This window comes from Neltuma alba, unplaced genomic scaffold, assembly GCF_004799145.2.
Source record: "Neltuma alba isolate B1F8T4 unplaced genomic scaffold, ASM479914v2 tig00010781_pilon, whole genome shotgun sequence".
NCBI lineage: Eukaryota > Viridiplantae > Streptophyta > Magnoliopsida > Fabales > Fabaceae > Neltuma > Neltuma alba.
Genome location: NW_021635599.1, coordinates 131889 through 141415, shown reverse-complemented (window position 1 = coordinate 141415; position 9527 = coordinate 131889). Strand labels below are relative to the sequence as shown.

The 9527-nt window shown below is 31.9% G+C and overlaps 1 pseudogene; it reads right to left on the bottom strand.

The window, feature by feature from the left end:
* Window positions 1-1773: 1773 nt before the first annotated feature.
* LOC114759015 (small G protein signaling modulator 1-like) lies at window positions 1774-8010 on the bottom strand (annotated as a pseudogene).
* Between the last annotated feature and the right edge of the window lie 1517 nt (window positions 8011-9527).

Here is a 9527-nt window from a genome sequence, read left to right as displayed (position 1 = left end):
TGGGTAAGCAGACTTGTTCCATCGAAATCTCAGAGAAGACCTTTGGGTCAACCAATTGTGGAAATATCACCAAGAGACTTGCGGTGGAGGCAGTTTGTTAAACTTTTAATTTCATATCAAAATTAGTTTTTTGTTTTATATTCCTAATTATTAGGTTAGTTTGTTATTCAAGTTTCCATCTTCGTTTTCCTTTCAAGTTTGGTATTTGAATTTTCAGTATCGATTATGTACATTCTAATCCTTATGTACATTCTACAAATTTATAATTTTCCTTTTTTCTGATTATCGGAAAGCTTGGCCATCAAACCTATAATTCCTATCTCATCAACTTCTTCATCCGAGCACAACTTGTAGTAACTCTTTGGAACATTAATCAAACATTGCGCCTTCCTTAAATTAACATGCATGATTTATAAATCTTAATAATTGACTTGTAAATTGTGCATCAAAGCTCACAAATAATAATAATATTTAAATTATTAGATGCTAAAGGTTTAATATTTTAACAAAAGTTTTATTTTATTTTAATTCCTAGTCAATATTACATGTGCTTCTATGTTTAACCTTTAATCGCAAATAAATAGGTTGATATACAATGCATAGATCATATTACATTCATATTGAATTCAAACCCACATTGTGTTGAATAAAATAAAATAGAGTTAAAATTTTCATGATAAAAACAAACCAAAAATCTATGAAATACCAAATGTCACAAATTTAAAGCGTCATTTGTCACTAATCTAGAGTTACATTTGTCCTATGCATCACAAAGTCCTAACAATGAAATAAGCATTTTCACAACTCATTTATAATGCACTTAAGTCATATTTAATATAACAATGAGAATTGAAAAATTATTTTAATAAGTTTATGTTTCATAGAAAAATATTTCAATATGATTTAAAGATGTTCTCTTTTGTTTTCATAATAGCATTAGAAATACAGTTAATTATTATAGTTTTAGTAAATCAAATTCTACTCTGATCACTATAACTTTTCAATAACAAATTTTAATACTCTTTTCCATATTGTTTTCATTATCCTAGTATAAAATTTTATTTTAAGAAAATATTCATTTGAGGTGACATTTACTTCCAGAGTAGCGCACAATCACTTCAAGAAGCATAGGATATGCAATTAACTCTCATCATGCCCCCATTTAGACTTGCTACGCCAACCGTGATTTGGAAAGATTCAAATGATATGCAATGTAATTAGAAGTTTAGGCACAGCCATTATAGATAGTAGAATAATGATTAAAATTTCTACCCACCGAGCCCAAATATACATGTCCAAAAACAAAGCTAAAAAAAAAAAGACAAAAGGAAAAAGGGATCAAAGTAGAATACTAACACATACATCTAACCCCTATGCCTGTTGGCCCACCAATAAGGTATATCAGCCCTCAATATATATGTGGGGGCTAGTTGAAGCAACAACACTCGAAGTTAATCATATGCCGTGCTTCTTTTTTTTTTTTTTAATTCTAGTAATGAGATCTGGCAAATTGAAATAAATAAATAAATAAATTAGATCTTTAAAAAAATATTGTAAACCGTTTTTTTGTTATACAAGGGGGAAAAAACAAATTACTGTACTAGGACTCGGGCGTATTTCAACCACAGCTAAGTCTTCTTGTTAAATATGCATGATGCTTATTGGTGGTATGTTCTAGCTGGTATTCCTCAAATCTTGTCCTCAACACAATTCCTCGCACCTGTTTCCTTCCCTAAAGGTGTTCTTGACGTTTATTCTCCCTTCTTAATTGACCAACTCTGTAGTTTTCTCACAAGTTTTTGGCATCTTACTGCCCTGCCTCCATCTTTAAAAAATGATCAATTAAATGTGGTCACCGGAATGTTGTCTCTATTTTATCATGAAGGGTGACCGCCAAGTTATGCGCATCATCTAGCAGTTTCCAAACATCCAGGCGTCCTGCCATGCCATTACATTCCCTCATGATCTCATCCATGCTGCAATATTTCTCAGTAATCAGTTTCCTTGTCTGCAACACTGAAGCTGCTATGGCATAAAGCAATAAATCCTCCGTTGGTGGAGCAGACTGCCTTATTCTATTCCATGCAGACTTCCCAATACCTGCCCTAACTGCTGCTTGGTCTGCCCACATCGCCTCCCATAGGCAAAGAGTTTGTTCAAACGTCAATTCCCTTCTGAATAATACCACCACCATCCTATAAACAAAAAAAAAATCCTCAGCCTGGAGCTTCTCCAAGTGCTTATATAGGAGGGAGTCCTTAAACTTGATAATTTTAGCAAAAATATTAAGTTGCCTCCTGATACCTACCTCATCAAGTCTAAAATTCTGCTGTGCCTTTTTCATGAATCCAACAAAACACCAGAAAGCCATGTGATCCTCAGATATAACAGTTATTAGAGGAGACAACGGATCACTCATTCATTGACAATAGCCAATCTCAAGGTCATACAGTGCATAGGCCTCAAGGATAGCAACTAGTCGGGCAGCATGGAATACTCTACAGGGCTCTAGGTGACCATAATCCTTCAAGCCATCCACCTCAGCAGATCGTTGTGCCCTACTCTCTGTTACCACAGCCTGAGAGTGGGAGTAAGGGATCCATTCTGGATTGGCACGCACCGCATCAAGTCTAAGGATACGCTGCCATGTTGCAAAGTCGTCCTTAATCTTAAGTTTTGATGAGACTTCAGTCTGGGATGAAGAATGCCCCTCGGAAACTGTCTTGGGATCATTCTCCTCCTGATAATCCCCAGAGGGGAAATTTTGGATTATTTGAGGACCTTCTGGTGAATCTGAATCAGAAGAATTAGCATCTAGTGTACAAGTATCAACATTGTTGACATTAGAAACCATCTCTATCAACCAATGCGCGGATGGATCATCTGAGTACTCAACATTAGGCCTCATCTCCTCACTAGAAAGGGATTTCCTGGCAGTAGCAACATCTTCATAACTAAGACAACCAGAGTCATGCATGAAAATTCCACCATCTCCCTCACTTCTAACTCCGTCAATTTCATGTAAATTGAAGCTCCTATTCTTCTGCTTTAGAAAGTTCCGGCATTGTGTGCGGATTTTCTCATATTTGTTTCTGTGTTTAAAGGTTTGGAATTAATACCTCACAAAATTAAAGCAAAGCAACGAGCAAGAAGAAACAAAACGAGTTGCAAGAGTGGAGAAGCTCGCACAACCAAGCAAGAAAGAATTATATAACACATTTAGAGATGAAATTTGTTTGCCTACCTATTTTGACTCATTATAACATCTCTTTTTTCTTTGGTGCTGTCCAAGTCATAGCTGTTTAAATGAATGAATAATCAGCAACCATATAGAAGTTTGTCTAAGCAAATTAATTCATTTACAAAAGAATATGAAATAGAGAATCAACCACTCTAATGATCCAAATCTAGCGAAAGAGTAATCAATGTCCTCTCAAATACATAATATGGAGAAAAGCACAAAAAGTAGGCAACTATATAACAAAAATGTTTGATTGATTACAAGCATACAAGTGTGGATACAGTGATAGCCATGAGGAATGAAGCTAGGAAGAAAGCATACTTACACTCCAAGTAGAAATGGCCAAATTCAGCCCTAATAGTGGGGTCAACACCCTACAAAACTATTGTAATTAATTCCATATGCAAAAATAACTTGAGAGTGTTATATTCCCAATGAATCGACAAATAGATAAAATAAATAAATAAATACCATGTCTGTTCTTTCTCAGTCTCCAAATCATCACAGAAAGAATGGCAATTAGGATCGATAAAGACTGTGATTGATGTAATAATGAGAGGAATAATAACAAACTTGCGTTGGTTGTCGTCGCATGAATCTAACTGACACAGACCTGGATTGTTGGCTACACTGGCAAAATGGGAAGAGGAGGCATTAGTTGAGCAAATGAGGTTGATTTTACAGATATTATCAAGGACAAAGAATATTATTCATAAACAAAGTAGCATGTAATAAGTTAGTGATTTATTATAGTTAATGATCTAGACTTTAACACTTACTAGCAGTAATAAGTAGCATGTCCTAGCAACTGGTGGAAAATGGCCAATATAAAAAAGTTTTGGAATTAACACTTCCTTTTACACACACACACAGAGAAGACTTCAAGGCTTTCTACATTAGCCATACAACGGGACAAGAAGTTTATCCAATTTGGTCTCAAACAAGAATATTAAACTACAATCTGATTTTGACATTGAAGACAAGTAAACCTGAACATCAAATTAGCATTTTCCTTCAAAGCCCTGGGGATTGAACCTGTGAGCTTTTTTCCATTCACATTACTGCAAGATAGTAAAAAGAAAATAAATGTAATTTTGAGACACATGACTTCACATTCTGGTAATTCTCCTATCAATTAAGGTCTTACATGAATTTTAAATTAGGAAGAGTTGCAAGAAATTCTGGTAGTTCTCCTATCAATTCATTGTTGGACAAATCCCTGTGAACAAGAGGTTAATATTGTTCATAATAACAAACTATATATATGCTTACTAATAATATTTGAATTTTGGGAGCCCATCTTATATTATAACTTACAAGTACTCCAAAATTTTCAAACGCGCAAAGGATTCAGATATTTGTCCTTTGAGTTTGCTTGACCTCAAGTACCAACAGGTTGGAGTTCACAACTTATAAGTTATTTCACGTATTTCACCTGAATCAAGTAAAACTAAACCACATTAATTCTGTCTTAAATTTTAATTCTGCCTTAATAATGAATGAAAGGTAAAATAATATGATCACGTTAAAAAATCAGTGATGTGACTTATAAATATGATTAAATAAAATATTTCTGTGTTATAAATAGGACTTCTTATAATAAAACGATTCTTGTATTGTTGCCAGACTTGCATCTAACACCTTCCCATGCAAAATCAGAAGGCACACATGGGTCCCCTTGCCAACTGATTTTGGATATCCCATAAGTACGCCTGATCTCCATCATGGCAATAACTATATAATTTCCAACAATGCAAAGAAATACCCAGTTGAGTTTTCCTTCAATGTATTGATCTCACGAACTTAAACCGAAGGAAGGAAAAAACGGAGAGAAACAACAAAAGAAAGAAAAGCAATATATACCATCTTGTGCATCTGTAGGGGAATTTGGTTGTGCGAATACTTTAAAGATCTTAAAGGCATTGAGGAGAGAAGGAGCATAAGAATCAGCTGTTGCTCTAATTTTTAATGTAACGAAGTTGAAGTTATGTTGGAAAGTGACAGCTTTCAAGTATTCAAGAGTAAGTTCTTGAGGGTCGTAATTTTCACAATTAAAAGTGACGTTGATAATCCTCTTTTTGCAGAAGGAAGCTTTTGAATTTCAGCAAAATGAAGAAACAAATAAAATTGTCTGGTATATTACCAGAACTCCACCTTTCAATTAAGACATTGGAATAATTATTCTTGGGTATACATGCTGTGACTAATATTTCTGATGGAAGCTCATAGTTGGAGTTTTCTACTTTTACTTGTGCACCTGTTTCGAAGACATCCCAATAACGAGTCTTTTTATATATATGCCACTAGCGGTTAACATCGTCCTTGGACCTGCATTTTATTTCCAAAACAATAATTGAGCGAAGGAATCACAAAACAAAGGCAAATTATTAACAATAATCTCAAGAAATTATTAACAATGTGACTTGTTATTTAAACTTTTCACAATTCTATATATGCCTTTTTTTTTTTCTTAACGTAGTCTATTTAATTAAACCTCTTTTATATTTCACTTAATTTAATTATACAAGATTTTTGTAATGCACTAAATGTCCATTCTATACCCTATTCGTAGTAGATATGCTGTAAGCCTTGCCTAAACCTCCATATGTTGTCAATTCTATGTATCTGAAATTTTTATGATGGAGACATACAACAACAATAATAATAAACCTTATCTCACTAGATGGAGTTGACTAACGAAATGAATTGCATGATACTTTTTATAAACAAATAATAATAAGAAGTGAAAATTGTTGAAAAAGTTGATGCAGAGTAGAAAGTCTACCTGACAAATTTGGTCCTAGAAGAACTGCCACAATCTCTTCTTGTGTCTAGAGATAAAGGAAATGGAGAGGAATAGAGAGAGGTTCTCAATGGCCTTAATTCCAATGTGTTACTAAAAGGTGTGCCTTCTCCTCTGTCTACCAAACACACTTGAACCATTCCATTATTGGTAATCTCTTGGATTATTATTTCATGATATCCAAAAGTTTTATTTTCATTCAATTGAACTGTCGTCCGATGGTTGACCCCTAAGTAGAGGTAGAGATTAATGAAGGGTGTGGCCAAGTGCTTACCTCTATTATTAGCAGCATCTGCAACAATAACGAAGAAGGAAACCAGAAGAAGCAAAGCAAGAATCCAAGAGATCGTTCTCTTCATATCTTCAACTTCAAGTTTAGAAGGAAGAGGAAACAGAAATGAACTGGCAAAGCTTAAGTGATTGGCACCTCTTTTATTAGCAATGGTGTGAGTTTACTGAATATTATCGTATGCATAAAAAAAAATTCTACAAAATAAGCCGTCCAACACGCATATATGGTATGACTAAGAATTATTTCTTATATGGGTGTTTGTGTGTGTATATATATTTAGAAAAATGAGCGTGGGGGCCAATGGAATGAATTTAAGAGGGATAGTGGAATAGTATCAACATCTATAAAATAGAATAGCATACACTCACAACCTCCCTTAAAACATTCTCTCTATCTTGGAAACATAGATATAAAATTCCTTTCTTAAAATTAACTTATATGTTACACAATATTCATTATATATTTGACATTATTCTATATGTTTTTATCCATTCAAACATCAATTAGCGTTTAAGTTTCACACTTAAATTTGTATGAAACGTGTATTTGGACTAAAATACCCTTCTTTAATGTAAGAAATACTTAAACATTTATTTTAAAAATTTTTTTCCTACCATCAAAGAATAATTCTAAAACATATTTTTAAACTTTCTAATAGCTTATAAACTTTATTAATTTTTATAGTATTATAAATTTTATAATTTTAATTTTTTCATCACATTCTTGAAATTTATTTATTTAGGTCTCTTTGAAATAGCTAAAAACATATTTCAAATTCATATTTTGAAAATTGAACTTAAAAATGTCAATATTTGAAAATGTTTGGTCAACATTTCAAATTTCAGTGTCATCATTTTTTGTGTGTTAATGGCGGCAGGTTAAAGGACTTAAAAAAGCTATAAATTAAAAGAGTAAAATGAAATTTTGTGGGAAATTAAAATAAGTAAATGTACATATTTACTTTTAATACAAATTTTATACTTCGAATAGTTCTTAACAGATACTGACCTTGGTGGCACCGTCATATTATGAGATAACTCACTATAAGTCTGGAGTGATAAGCGTATATTACAATAGAGCTCCAAGCTAGTGGGAGAATAATTGACAAATTCAATTATTTTTATATATTTTGATATCTTTTATATGGGTTTTGTCAACTTAATTAGTTCTTTTGGCCTTAATTGGTTGTTAATTGATTTAATATGTTTTATTTTGAATTATCATTTTAAAGGGACAAAATTGTCATATTTTGATTTAATTGTGACTAATTGATTTTTTAGGACAATTAATGCTACCTTAACTTTGAATTTTGTTTGTAGGTTTTTGAAGATTTAAAAATAAAAATTAAAATTAAAAAAAGAAGAAAAAGAAGAAAAAATATAATAAAAAATAAATTAAAGAAAAAAATTTAAAAAAAAAAAAACAAAGGGGGAGCAAAGCGTTGCGTTTTGCTCCCATCCCTAATATCCAATATTCATCATCTTGGATTCCGGGGGGGGGGAGACGAGAGATAGCTGAGAGAAGCTGGACGGCGCTGAAAGAAAAAAAAGAGACGCGAAGGCGAGAGGAGCACAAGAGGCCGACGGCGCCAGGGGGAGAATCAAACCTCCATAGTCTCGACTTCGCCTCTCCTATCTGTCTCTCATCAACCGAAACCCATCCTTCAGCATTCATCTACCTTTAGCTGCGTTTTTTTTTTTTTGCTATGGCTGTGATTATTAAAGCACACGGTGGAGTTTACTGATGCAGGGCTTAGCTAAATCCTTCAATTCTCTAGCACAGTGCTTATGACTTGAACTTGGAGCTTCAAAGGAGTTTCAGCTCTTTCAATCTTTATTTCTTTTGTTATAATTGTGATTTCTAGTCTTAAAATAAATTTTAATGTTTGAATGTATTGTGATAAATTATATTTGTATTGAGATTGGTTGTAGTTGTTGGAATTTTTATTAGCATTTGACATTATATTGTGATTAGCTTTAATTTCTTTATATTGTACTGGGTCAAACCATGTTTTGAAATTATTGTGAATACTTAGTGGTAATTCAAGGTGACTTGGTTATTGGACTAAAATTGTTAATTATTTTTCTTTGATTTTCTTTTTGGCTAATTATGCTGAAACAGTTTAATTGTGAATAATTAATATACAAGGTGGTTTGGTGTTGATTATTTCTAATTAAACCGAGTCTAAGGGTGGCCCTTAGTCTTTTAAATTTAGCTAACTCCCAAATTAATTGAAGCAATGATAGCCTTAATCATTGTGTTATAGGATTGCTTTTCCATTTGCTGTCACTTGTTAATTTACTTTGCTTTTTTCATTCATATTCATTTTATAAATAAAAATCCAAAAATTATTTACTCATTTTACATCCTTTTAAATTTTGCCAATTAGTTAGTTAAAAAGAAAATCAATTTCTTTTTAAGTCAATTCTTTATTTTTGATGCTTAGTTTGCTTAGGATTTTAAATAAACGTTCTCAAAGTGAAACAACCCGAGTTTTGTACTATACTACATTGTTTGGATTTATTTTGATTGGGAACCCCAAGGGAATGACAGGCTCTCTTCAATAATCTTATAATTTTGTTACGAAAAAGAACTAATTCGTAAATTATAATTAACTAGCCGGTCAAACGTACCTGTTCAATGCACAGGCGAGTATGATTTTTAAGTCAGTTGTTACATATTATCAAAATTTGTTGTAAAACATTTTAAAAAGTTGGTTCTTATATAAAATCTAGTTAAACTAGTTTAAGAAGATTAAGAAAGTTAAATAAATTATTTAATATAGCATATATTAATACTTATGTGTATCATTATTAGAATATATATATATAGTCCTTCGATCTTTAATATATATTTAACTAATTTGATTAGATTAAGAAATTTAAATAAGTTAGTTAATTATAAAAACATGACATGTTTTTTTTTTTAAAACACCATAATCATCTTTCTTAATAGCCTTCCTCTCTCACTTACTTGATTATGGTTAAGGAAGTATCTATATGGATATATTAGAAAAAAATTGATAAATATAAGAAATAAGTTTTATATTTCAGATCAAAATTAACTTAATAATTATGTCCTTTATTAAGGACTAAAGGAGTATATCAATTTATAAGTGAGACAAAGAAAAAAACAATAAATATAAATGCTTTAAAGTAATTTATTTAGTTTCCTTTATTTTGTCAAATTTA